This window comes from Topomyia yanbarensis, chromosome 1, assembly GCF_030247195.1.
Source record: "Topomyia yanbarensis strain Yona2022 chromosome 1, ASM3024719v1, whole genome shotgun sequence".
NCBI classification, from domain to species: Eukaryota; Metazoa; Arthropoda; class Insecta; order Diptera; family Culicidae; genus Topomyia; species Topomyia yanbarensis.
The window spans coordinates 45,941,417-45,954,842 of NC_080670.1; positions in this window are offsets into that span (position 1 = coordinate 45,941,417).

Consider the following 13,426-nt stretch of genomic DNA (forward strand, 5'->3'; position numbering starts at 1 on the left):
CGGCTTGTGCAAATGTAAATATATCGAAAAAAATGTAGTTTATCGGTACCGTTGGCATCCCTGGTTACAGAAGATGAACGGAAATCCGTCCGTATTATTATCAATCATTTCAAGAACATTAAACAGGTTACGGGGCACGGGCGGGAGATTAAATCGCCGCTGTCATGCTGGAACCTGCCAATCGCTCAGTGTTGATTCATCAGTTGTCCAAACGACGGCCACAGTTGCCATTTCCGAAAAGCAAGGGGCTGATTCAGTGTGTGTTGTTCCATCCGGTGAGATCCTGCGACGTATAGCAACAAGAACTCCATATTCTACCTCTATTGAAGCTCTTTTGACGTTGACTGTTTGACGAATGGTGCTCGTAAATATTATTAAGTCTTTCGTAAATAACAGTGAACAATTCGTTTGCCTAATGAAGCCGTTTTGTAATAAGCCAACGAAAGTCGTTTCGTGGATTTCACGCAATAAAAAATAAGTGTTTCGATGGAACTACGAATGATTCATCATATGTACGAAAAATTCGTGTATTTTATGAAAATTGTCAGTACGAAACTAATTCGTAGCGATTTACGAATATATTCTATCAGTGCAAAGATGATTTTAAACAATCCTTAGTGGAGAAAAAATAGTTAGTTTTTAAGTAATTTTTCCCCACTAATGAGAAATATAGCACAGTTCATATTGCGTTGGCTTGTTAAGCCAAACCAAATTTTGATCTCATTAGTTCTCATCAGCTTTAATCATAACTGCTTTTCTTGCGGGAAATCATGCAAAACTAGGAGTTTGCTCAGAAACACGTTCTTTTGGAGATCGTGTCAACGCGACACTAAATTTGTGTCGGATTCTAAAGAAAACTCAAATTCCATAACTAACTAACGAATTTTATACTAATTTTAGAACAGTTCTAACAACTACTTTAAAATATATTCAATGCAAACTTTGGCTCCAGCAATTTTTTTTTAATTTTTGAGCATTTTTTTCAAGTTGTCGCAATTTTTGGTATGTATGCAAAATGTAGTACAATTTATTTCGCATCTTTTACATTTTTAGCTCAAAACTTTCAAATTTTCTGCATAAATTGTCCACATTTTTAGGAAATTAGATTTAATACCAATCTCTGGACATTGATTTTTGAGCAAGTTTGTTCAAATTTTACGACAAATTTTTGTGCTAACTTTACCAATTTTAATATTAAATTTAGAAAGTTTAAATGCTTTAGTACAAATTTTACAAATGTTTCGATAACATATAGAGAAAATCAAACCATTTTAGTACAATAATCAATGTTAAAACACATTGCACTTACTGTTGGTTGATGTCAAATATCTTTGAAATGTATGAAACGTCGAGATTTGATGTTATCTAGACAAAATTGGATCAAAACTTTTTTTTCGACTTTTTTGTGACTAAACTGATTTTACACATTATCATAAACGCCCTAGAATAATATGTTTCAAAAATAAAAATGCAACCAGTCGCAACGTGTTAGTTGCTCTGCTTGATTGCCTCTTGATGACTCACTGCTGTTTGGTCGCTTTGTGCATAGACGTGCATGGACATCAGCAGGCAATTACACCGAGCGACTAAGATGCAAACTCCAAATTCCACATGTTAACATAATCTAATTGATTGTCTAATGTCGACTAAATTACGACAGTCTGCCATATTGCAACTATATATTTCATATCAGTGATACACGAGTTTCTATTAAATTAAAGAGTTCATTTGATCAAGAGAGAAAAAATAATAAGATAATTACATACACATATTCCTTAAAGCGAAAACCTTTTAAAGTTAACCAAATTTCGTGTAGAAGAGCATAATACATAACTTAAATAACCTTGGATTTTACGGATTTCTCCTCATCAATAACTCGCGCCGTCTTGACAACCAATTAGCCATTAAATAAAAAAATCGCAAGACTTTTTCAACCAGCAAACCAGAATTTCTGTGCTTGCCTCCCGAAACATTACATGGGCGGTCACATTAAACGAGTGACATTTTAGATTTAGTGTCCAACTAGTTTCAAGACTGTGTCAGTTACTGATGAGATGAACATGAAACGTTAAAACAAGAGATTCTCTAAAAGAAACCATAAGCGGAGTGAGACCATATTTTTTGCACAAAACAGGTAGTTGGTAAACTTCCAATAACCCGACAACAGTTTATGGGTTATTTATTATCACACCGGGCCAGTTAGTGTTTATTAAAAATTATATTTTCCCTCTGACTCGTTCCAGATATACGACCCCTACAGGGTGGGAAGGAGAAGAACTAGAGTTTAAGCCACATTATTGTTTCCCCGTATAATGTCGTTATAGTACCATTTTTAGGCCAATAAAATGCATTTAATCACATCTCGGGGGATGATGGAATCTATTTCCGCGTACAAATCAATAAGAGCATCACAAATCGAATATGTAGTTACCATAAAAAATAATAAGCACTCGTGAACATTATACCCACCAGTGCTAATTGAAACTATCCACTACCGTACCTATCCGCAAGCGAGAGACCTCAACGCTCTCCGGAGACGAACCGGGGCGTAACAATTGTAAGGTTCCACTAGCAGTCATCAGTAAACTCGTCGCAGTCATCAGGAGAGGACCACCAACGGCACGATATGTATGTACATATCTCGTTCTCCCACTCGCCAAGTGAGATTACTACAGCATAGGTACAGCAACTATGCGGCGAGAGGAAAATCCAAACCCACTTTGCCACGGAAGAACTGTTAGCCCAGTTATGCAACGTTGAACGGTATGTGCCGCGTTCGGATTTTGGGAGAAACCGCTGCGCCACGGCCACGGAGACAGTGCCGATCATCGGAGAGTGATATTGCGCTCTTTCGCCTATTTGCAGGCGATACGGATGAGCTGAACTTGACCAGCATCGTCGGTTCAGCCGCTCTCGCAGACAGTGGATACGAGTCTAAGCAAAGTCAAAGTCAATGCCGCCAACCAGATCCAACGGAGCAGAACCGCAATGAGTGGCAAGGACGGTTGTTGGTACCTACCTCTGCCAGATGTTCGGGAGACGCATGGTAGCGATTTTGAGCGAGAGCGAAATCATTGACGATTGGATTAAAGTTTCTCTTCGATGACTGTACGGTGGCAGAACTTCCCCTCCAATGATGACTGTCAGTGGTGAGCATAATGGGTTTAATTTGAGTTGCGATGGTGATTATGATCGCTTGGTAGTTGGAATGAAGGCAACATACTGCCTGGGATGTGTTCTCCTTTGTGGATCAATGTAGCGAACAGACATTTGCGTAGCCATAAAATAAAAATAATTTACTTACGGGGTTATATATGTTGAGATACGGGAAAAAATTGTCAATGTTTGTAACCAAAATACTTTTTATATGTCTAGCGAAGTACAATGTTTATTGTGCAAAACTTGAGAACATGAAAAAATATTAATAATTGTCGAAGTTGTAACAATTTTCGCAAATCACGTTGTTTTTTCAGAGAAGTTTGCCGTGACTACGATTTCAGCTCAACAGCTCAAATGAAAACATCAAATAAAAAAATACCATTAGTATAGGGTGTTCTTGAACGATTTATTAAAAACAAAAAATTTCTAACTGGGACATTTTTATCAAAAAAACTGCTCTTTTCACCTGAAAAAAATATTAAAATTATATTGCATCGCCAACGTAAACTGTCCAAGGCAGCACTGCTCCATCGAAATCCAATAAACTATTTGCAATGATTTCTGATCTAGAGATAATACTTGTAACTGTCAGTGCTCAAATGAAAGATAATAGCTACATTAGCCTTACTTGTTTCTGTGAGCAAATTACGCCTACACCAAAAGTTATAGTTGTTTAAAAACGTTGTTTATAAACAACATGGGTTAACATCAGATAAACCGCGTCGAACTATCGCAAAGCTTTACTAGGATTTTAGCTTGCGTCTGCCTTGTCCAGGGTGGCCTGACTTACCGATTTATCAGTAGTCCTACCGATTGTGGGCTTCCCTACCGATTCACAGACGACCAGGGGAAAACTACTGATTTTTTATTCCTACCAAAAACTACCGATTTTTATTGATTTTGGGCATCGCTTGCACCAACATTCATTTTTTAGTTGGATTTGGTCTGAAATCTGTGTTTTCAGTATATGACAATTCTATGTCAACACTACATTTTTGGGTAAAAAACACAACCTACCGATAACTACCGATAAACTTTTAGTGATTTTATTTTCGATATTAAGGAATTCTATCTGGCCACCCTGGCCTTGTCAAGCACAACGGACACAAATGTCAGTTGAATGATATGTTTCTCAGCAGTAAAACTGGTACTGAAGCAACTTCAGTTGAGAATGTCCTCGTGTCGGCTGGAAATATTAACATATATTTGGCATTTTTTTATGGTTTATTGATATCAAGTGTTGTAAAGTATAGGTTAGTTTGCACCGTAAAAGTACTGTAAATAACTTGAGATAGTTGACTGCAAATACCTTTTATAAGATCCTAACTAGCGTCAAAATTGCTAGTTCCAGTGAATTCCGGTAGACATACCGCAGCTCCGTATTTATTTATCAAGTTACCTTCACATTATTGCTGTTACTGAAAGGACATCAAAAAGGGTTGGGCGGATCCGTAGGAAAAGACCCTTACGCGCACTTTGCGGGTAAGAAGAGTCCCTTCGAGCTTTACCCACCTGATAGTTTGTATTGAGAAGGGTGCATCAATCTCGTATAAGAACTTCTGAATAAAACAAGTTTCCCTCGTCCAGTCCTTAAATCGTATGATACCCTGTCCATGGTGTTAGTGCAAGATTGAGGTTAAATCGGGTGGATTTTTTTTGCCAAATGAGGTTAAATCAGATGGCGAATTGTAAACATCTCGTTATATGTATGTTGTCTATACACATTGCAACTATGTTGGTGTCCTATACGTCAACGTATAGTCAACGGGGTGTACTTAACTAATATTTACATGTAAAATAATCAGAATAATTTTCGAAAGGGCCTAATACAATATTTCTGCTGCGTGGAGAAATCTTGTAATTTTCTGGATTCAGATCCAAAATCATTAATAAACCAGACGCTGATCCATCGTTTTGACATTCTTGACATTCACTTTACATATGGGTTGCGATAGCGTTGTTCTTGTTCGTGCTTTATAGTGTGTGTAATTAGTATTTTGAGATGAATTTAGGAAAAATCAAATAAAAAATGTAGAAGAAATTCATCTCATAGCTTTCATATCATAAAGAAACTATTTTAAATTACTGAAGAGTTTTTTATTCGGAATTTAGTGAAGAATCGTTCTGTGGAACAGTATAAGTGAGTAAAGTTCTAATTGTAGTGCAATTAAGTTAAATATGTCGGTGTGTAATGCGAAGATTGAGCTAGTACCCAGCCAAAAAGGGCAAGTTGCTGGGGGCTATTTGTCAACTCGGATGCGCTAATTGCCCTTCAATTTGCCAGCAAATGGCTGGCAATTAGGGGGCTATTTCAAATGCAATATTTGGGCGATTTGTCGGCGTCATTTTTTTACCGCTCCACTTACCCTTAAATCTCCCCAAATCGCCCAGGGAACGCGCCATTTGATCGCCCTTAATTGTCTAATATGAAAATCACAAATAATACTTATTTTCGGATTCATTATCTACTACAGGAAGAATCAATGGTGAAATTGGTATTGCACACCAAAACTTACCACAATCTGACTTTCATTAAGACTTTAGGTCAGAGATCTTGTTCCACTATACTTACACACGATTCCACAATTTCCCACATTCGTTGGCTAAATGAAAGTTCACTAGACAAACAAAATACAAGCGAGAACACGACAATTGTTTAAAAAACAATTTTAAGCTTAAGCCAGATATGAACCGCCATGTTAGAAAAACGCGAAAAACAACCAAGTTCATTTCAGCCGCCAGAAAAATTGTTAAATTATTGAAATTGCCTTTAAATCGCATTCGAAAATTGCATTTGTTCCTAGGGGCAATTAGCACAGGCGAGTTGAGTGAAACGTCAAACTGTTTAAATCGCCTGACCATGTTCGTCCACATTTTTTTTGACCGGGTACCGATGAAGAAATTTGTCTCATCGCTAATTTCAAGGTAAGAAATTGGAAAAAATAATGAGTGCTTTCTTTTCAAATTATTATAAGTTTGCTGTACCTATTTTAGGAAAGTGCTATTGAAATAATTGATTCTATAAAGTCGTGTTGTATAATATATGTTTAAAGTTGAGTAACCAGGATATGAGATGAATAGAGGGACTGAGATGAATTAGGGAGCGTCAACCCTACAAGAGAGAATAATATAATATTCGTAAAATTAGGAAAGGGGAGGTCATTTTGGGTGATTTTTGTTTAGTAATGTACTTTAGGATTTTAGAAGGGATATTATTGAAACAATTAACTAAGCGGAACGTTCAACAGACATATTAAAACTAGAAATAACTAGAGGAGGTGGTTCAATGTTTGTATTAAGATTAGGGAGGATTAATTGGGCATTTCTTTACGAGATTATATATTGATCAACTAAAACTAGAAGACAAGGGGCACATAAATTTTGGGAATGTATTCAAAGGGGAGGAGGGGGTGAAGTCCTACATCTGTGTAACAGAGACAGAGAAGAGAGAGAGTGGATAACGTTGACAGGGGGGAAGGTATTAACTTTCAGTTTCCGGCATCGGGAATCAACGGTAAGGATTACAGATTTCGACGGATGCATCAGGTATTGGGATGACGGGCGGTCTTCCTGGAGCCGGCAGGGGTTTCTCCAAACGATTTCGTAATACGGCTCAGATGGATCGGCAACACACCGCGATGCGCGTGTGATGTTGTGCTGTAGGTCTCGTGTTGTTGACACAGATTCTTTGTGTCGTCTTGGAGTCGCATCAAACCATCTTTGGGGTACAAGAGTGGGAAGAGGGCACTTCTAAGAATGATAAGATAATAATAGGGGCAGTTAAATCAGAATATTGATGGTGTTTAGGAGGGTGTATACGAGAGACATATAGAGAAGATTACGGCTTGCCAGTACATTTTTAACCGGGACATTGGGTGATCTTTCTCGGGCCCGAAGAGAATCGAATAGTTGAGATCTGACAGAACAGTACTCGGCGCATGCCCAGACAATATGTTCAATATCGTGATAACCGTTGCCACAGGCGCAGATACCGCTATTTGCAAGCCCAATAGTCGGAGATGAGCGTCCAGCGTTTAGTGATTGGACATGAGCCGAGACATAACACGAATGAAATCCCGACCCACATCCATCCCCTTGAACCAAGGATTCGTCTATACCTTAGGGATTATCGAATGTAGTCACCTTCCTAGTTCCCCATTGCTCCATGAAGCTTGCCAACTTTCGAGGGTTCTCTGATGAGTAATACTGAAAAATTCGGCGAGGCAAATTGGTCTTTCATATAAGTCACCTTCTCAAGCGCCCGCCTTTGCTAAAGAGTCCGCTTCTTCATTACCTGGAATGTGAGGGAACCCAAACTAAGGTAATCTTGTACAACCTTACAGACAAAGCACGCAGGCGCTCCCAGAAATATGGAATATGCTTTCTAGGTTTCATTGAAAGGAGAGCTTCGATTGAGCTGAGCCTATCCGAGACAATAAAGTAATGATCGGTGGGCAAAGTATCAATAATCCCAAGAATATACTGAATACCAGCAAGTTCTGCGACGTAAACTGAAGCAGAATCATTGAGTTTGAATGAGGCGGTGAGGTTTTGTTCGAATATACCAAAGCCAGTGGAGCCGCCGAGGCTTGACCCGTCGGCGTAAAACATTTTGTTACAGTCGACTTCTCGAAATTTGCTATGAAAGATTCCACGAATCTCGTCTTTCATGGATAATGTGAACAAAACACCGTTTTCGATGGTGGAGTTCTCACTTGCTCGTGCTAACAATAAAGCCTCAGGGCCAGACAAAATCAAATTTAACTTGTTGAAGAATCTGCCAGACCCTGCCAAGCATCGCTCGATGAATGTATTTAACAAGTTTCTTGAGGGTAATATGGTCCCTCAAAACTGCAGGCAAGTGAAGGTCCATCCAGGGAAACCAGCCTCCGACCACAACTCGTATCGACCGATTGCAATGCTGTCCTGTATCAAAAAGTTGTTCGAGAAAATGATCTTGTTTCGCCTCGACAGTTGAGTTGAAGCAAATGGCTTACTGTCAGATACACAATTAGGTTTCCGCAAAAGCAAAGGAACGAACGATTGCCTTGCGTTGCTTTCAATAGAAATTAAAATGGTTTATGCTAGAAAAGAGCAGATGCGTCAGTTTTCTTGGATATTAAGGGTCTTTTGATTCAGTTTCTATCAAAATTCTTTATGAGAAGCTGCACCAGTATGGTCTTTCACCGATTCTAAACAACTTTTTGCTAAACTTGTTTGTCCGCTTGGGCCGTCCAGCTGGGTATCGAGTTCTCCGTGGAGAAAACTGAACTAGTCGTATTTTCAAGGAAGCGTGAACCAGCGCAACTACAGCTTCAATTAATACGTCAAACTACTGCTCAGGTTTCAACTTTCAACATATATCGGGGTCTGGTTCGACTCTAAAGGGACCTGGGGATGTTGCATTAGGTATCTGAAACAGAAGTGCCAACAAAGGATCAACTTTCTCCGTACAATAATCGGAACATGGTGGGGTGCCCACCCAGGAGAGATGATCAGGCTGTACGTACCAAACAACGATATTGTCGGTGATGGAGTACGGGAGCTTCTGTTTCCGCTCCGCAGCGAACATACATTTCATCAAACTAGAGCGAATCCAATATTATTGCTTGCGTATTGATTTGGGTGCATGTATCCAACACATATGATGAGTCTAGAATCAAGCGCTGGCGGGCGTCCTACTGCTGAAAATCGATTTTGGGAACTCTCACATCGATTGCTCATCCGATGCGATATCTTGAATTCGTTAGTAATTGCAAATTTCGAAAGGCTTGTCTAGCTCAATTCTCAAACCCGTTTGATATCCTTGTAGCCTTCTTCATATTATCCCAACCGTGTCAATCTCTCTCATGCTTCTGATTCAACTGTATTCTTCGTGTCGAAGAATAATGAGGGGACGCGGCGCGGTAGATCGTCTGTGCCGAGGCGGAATCCGGACAAACCATCTTGTCAAAATCGAATATCCAACGGTTTGAATATTTCACGCTCTTGTTAGTACTGTTTCGGTTTCGTAAGCGCCGGACCGTGCCCCAAAGAGTGCTCATCGATGTTTCTCGTGTTAGCCCGTCGGCGAACTTTCATCAAACTTTTCATGCGTGTTTCTGCCATCGCGTACTGTTGGTAGCTGGCTGGTAGCCCGTCGTCCCAGAAGGTCTTATACGCAGCGGCCTTCTCCGCGTACACGCCTGAGCACTCTTTGTTCCACAATGGATTGGGAGGACGCCCACGAGAGTTCGCGTCTGGTACGCGTTTAGTCTTAGCTTGAATCGCGGTATCGAGAATCAAGCCAGCCAGGAACCCGGTACTCTTCCTCCGGAGGAAGCTCTTGAGTGCACTCTACTTTTCCGGATATCGCGGACGCGTAGCTCTTCCAATCAATATTTCGTGTGAGGTCATACGAAACATTGATTGTATTCGGAGGCCCTGAACCGTTAGAAATGTTAATTACGATTGGCAGATTGTCGCCACCGGGGGGGGGGGGGGGGGGGGTAGGGTCAGAGACTATCTTCCACATGCAATCTAACCGCAGCGATGTCGAGCAGAGGGACAGGTCTAAGACGCTCAGGCGCGCTGGAGGGGCCGGAATCCTTGTCATGTCACCCGTGTTTAAGATAATCATATTGAAGTTGTCGCAAAGCTCATGGAGTACGGTAGATCGATTATCGTCATGAAGGCAACCCCAAACCGTACCGTGGGAGTTGAAATCACTTAAAACTAGTCTTGGTGCGGGGAGGAGTTCCGCAATATCGCAAAGCCGTCGGTGGCTAACTGAGGCTCTAGGGGGGATGTACGTTTGCCTTTAATTCTGGTTTGGCAAGCGACAACTTCAATGCCTGCTGTCGAGGGGAGGTCGATTCTATTGAAAGAATAGAACTTTTTGATCCCCAAAAGTATTCCTCCGTAAATCTTCTCGATCCAAGCGAATAATATTAAAATCGTGGAAGTGTAGGTCTATTTCTGAAGTAAGCAAATGCATCGCATTTCAAGTTAGTTAGTAAGATATTAACACTCGGAATACCAAGGGGGTAAAAAGTTACACGGACTACCAAGGGGGTCTAAAAAAATGGGAACGCTTACTTTGACCGGTCATAACTCAGCCGTTACATAATCGATTTTAAATCTGTCTTCACCAATAGAAATGTCTTTTGTGAATACGTCAAATTAAATAATAGAAGAATAGAGTTGTCTATCGTAAGTTACAGTAAAAAGAGTATAACAATGTCAGTGAGAAAAAAAATGGGAACGCTTCTTTGACTTGCCATATCTTAGCTGTTTGCTCACCAATTTTAATTCTTTCTTCACCATTGGATAGGTAAATCTTTTATAAAAACAGTGAACAAAGAATGATGGAAATCAAATTTGTATATCTGAAGTAATTGTAAAAACAGTAATTTAGAGTCAGTACAGAAGAAATGAGTTTTTCTGTTCAAACAATCGTATCACGACCGTTTGTCAACCAATTTCAATTTTCCTTACACCAATGCAAGCCTTAGAGCTTCTAGACTTGTAATATACGCAATAAATAGTAGATTTTCAAAAATTACTATACTTTTTCGAGTTTTTAGGAGATAGGATTTTTACAATGTACGTGGTATACGGATGATTGAAATTCTTTGCGACTTGTTAGTTTTACGGTTTGAAAATTACCTGTTTACTCAATAGTTCTACATATTATAATGGATATTATTATATCAAAATGTTTGCACGAACGTGGAGAAACACATTATTGTATGTAAGTTACTAAATAATAGAGTGTGTTAGGACGATTCAGTAAATACGAAGAAGTTCAGAATTTTAAAATATTCATCATAAAACTTTAAATTTGAAGCGATGACCTATACATTTTAATACACCAGTCGATTGTAATTGATGGCGGCTAGAATTTCTGAAAAAACACATTTTTATATTTTCTCAAAAAATAGCCAAAAGTACGTAGAAGTACAGAAATTTCATTTAATTGGCAAATAACGTCGAATTCAAAGTGATGGCCTATACCTTTTTATATACCAATCGATTATAATTGATTTTGGTTACAATTTCTGAAAGAACGATTTTTATATTTTCTCAAAAATAGACAAAAGTACGTAGAACTACAGTAATTTCATTTAGTTGACAAATAACTTCAAGTATTCAAAGCTATCACCTATGCAATTTATTCACCAATCGATTGTAATTGATTTTGGCTACAATTTCTGAAAGAACATATTTTTATATTTTCTAAAAAATAGACAAAAATACGTATAAGCACAGAAATTTTATTTAGTGGGTAAATAACGTCGAATTTTAAGGGATGATTTATACTTTTTTATACACCAATCGATTGTAATTGTTGGTGGCTACAATTTCTGAAAGAACACATTTTTATATTTTCTCAAAAAATAGACAAAATACGTAGAAGTACGGAAATTTGATTTAGTTGGCAAATAAGGTCAAATTCAAAGTGATGACTACACTTTTATATATACCAATCGATTGTAATTGATTTCGGCTACAATTGTTGCAAGATAAACTTTTTATATTTTTTTAAAAAAACGACAAAAATACGTAGAAGTACAAAAATTAAGGGGGTCAGAAATAAACTTTTTAAGCCAGCGCTGGTTTTTTTCTCTGGCCGAGATATGGGAACACTGTAGTGCTGGGAACTCCTTTTCTGAGCTCAGGTTTCTGAGACCGGGAGCGACTTGCTTCGGTTTTGCACCAGTACTTCCTTGAGTAGTTATTGTAGGAGAGCCGTCAACACCTTCTGGCCTTTACGACGAAGCTTGTGAGAGGAAATGTTCTTTCTTTTTCTATTGCTTCTAGGCACAGCAGAAGATGTTCCCTCCTGGGGTTCATCACAGTCGTCTTCGTCAGTAGAAAAGTTTGTACAGATGTTCGTAGAGGCCGGGGGCGTAGCTATATTATGCATTACTGCAAAAGATCGTTTAGAACGTCTCTGAAGGTAACACTTAAGATCAGTGAAGCCAATTTTCATCAAAATTAACACTCATCACCAAATCAAAACTGATAGTAATCCATGGTTTCGATGCACGAATATTTGTACAGACGAAAATCTTCCATGGTAACCTATTTTCAAGGTGCAAACAAATCAGCATTGATGAAATGCGTAACCAAGTTCGCTTGTTTGCATTCCCTCCATTCATTCATTCCGCGTGATCAGTTTTCAATCTGAGTATGCTTCACTATGTTCGATTCTTATCCATTCAGAAGTGAGGCACGAGATTCATAATATTTTTCGAATTGAATCGAAGTGATTGAGACAGTTTTGGTACTTTAATGCATAAGAAGGGCATTTGAAACCTATAGTTACGGGCCTTTATGGTACTAGAGCCTCGGATAGTACTATTGATGCCAAAACATCCTCCTTTTCATGCCCAAAAAAATTGCAACGAATGCTATTTGATTCATTCATCAAGCATCGAAAGTTATCGATTGCGATGAGAAAATATCCATATTGGCCCGATCTTCACTCAATGCTGAGTTGCCTCTGACAACACGTAGTACAGCATTTCCATATCAACATTTGAATAGGGCTAATAAGATTTGTAAACAAACTTTTGTTTTGCTGATTTCTCTTAATTTGTTATCATTTCAGCACAGAAAACATTTGAAATTGATTCTACCAAGGGTAAAGATGTTGATTCGTGTGCATTTTTCATAAAATTCAACTCGGTAGCGGAAAAATGAGCGAAATAAGTTTGTTTACAAAAGTCTCATTAGTCCTTTTGAAGAATTACTATTGATTTATTGACGAATGAAAAGTTCTATTTGGCGCGTTATGTATTTGGATTTGATCGCCTACCACAAATAGAATGGCCTGATAAGCAAGGACAATTGGTTCAGTATACAACATTAAACGTTGATATGCATCATTTTCGATCAACAATATTTTCATCAATCACTATCACTGCTTAAGATTCTCCTCGCGCTGTTGCCAGGCGATCATGTGAGTTTTCCCCACAGTAGAGACACTTTTCGACATCCCCTGCACAGGAATCATACGCATGATTCCCACCGCATTTCCCACAACGGGCCTTACTGCTACAATGGAAGGTTGTCTGTCCAAATTGTTTGCAATTAATAAGTTCATGACCCGCTGCACAAAAAGGGCGAACGGGTAGACGAACCTTGTCAAAGAGGAGGTAGTTGGGTAAAGCAGAATCGCCGAAGGTCACCCGATAAGAGTCTGAGTTGACGTAAGTTTTCTTCCCGTCAGCTGCGACTGATGCTGAATGCAAAAGTTTGCTCTCCAGTATCTTAAGCATGG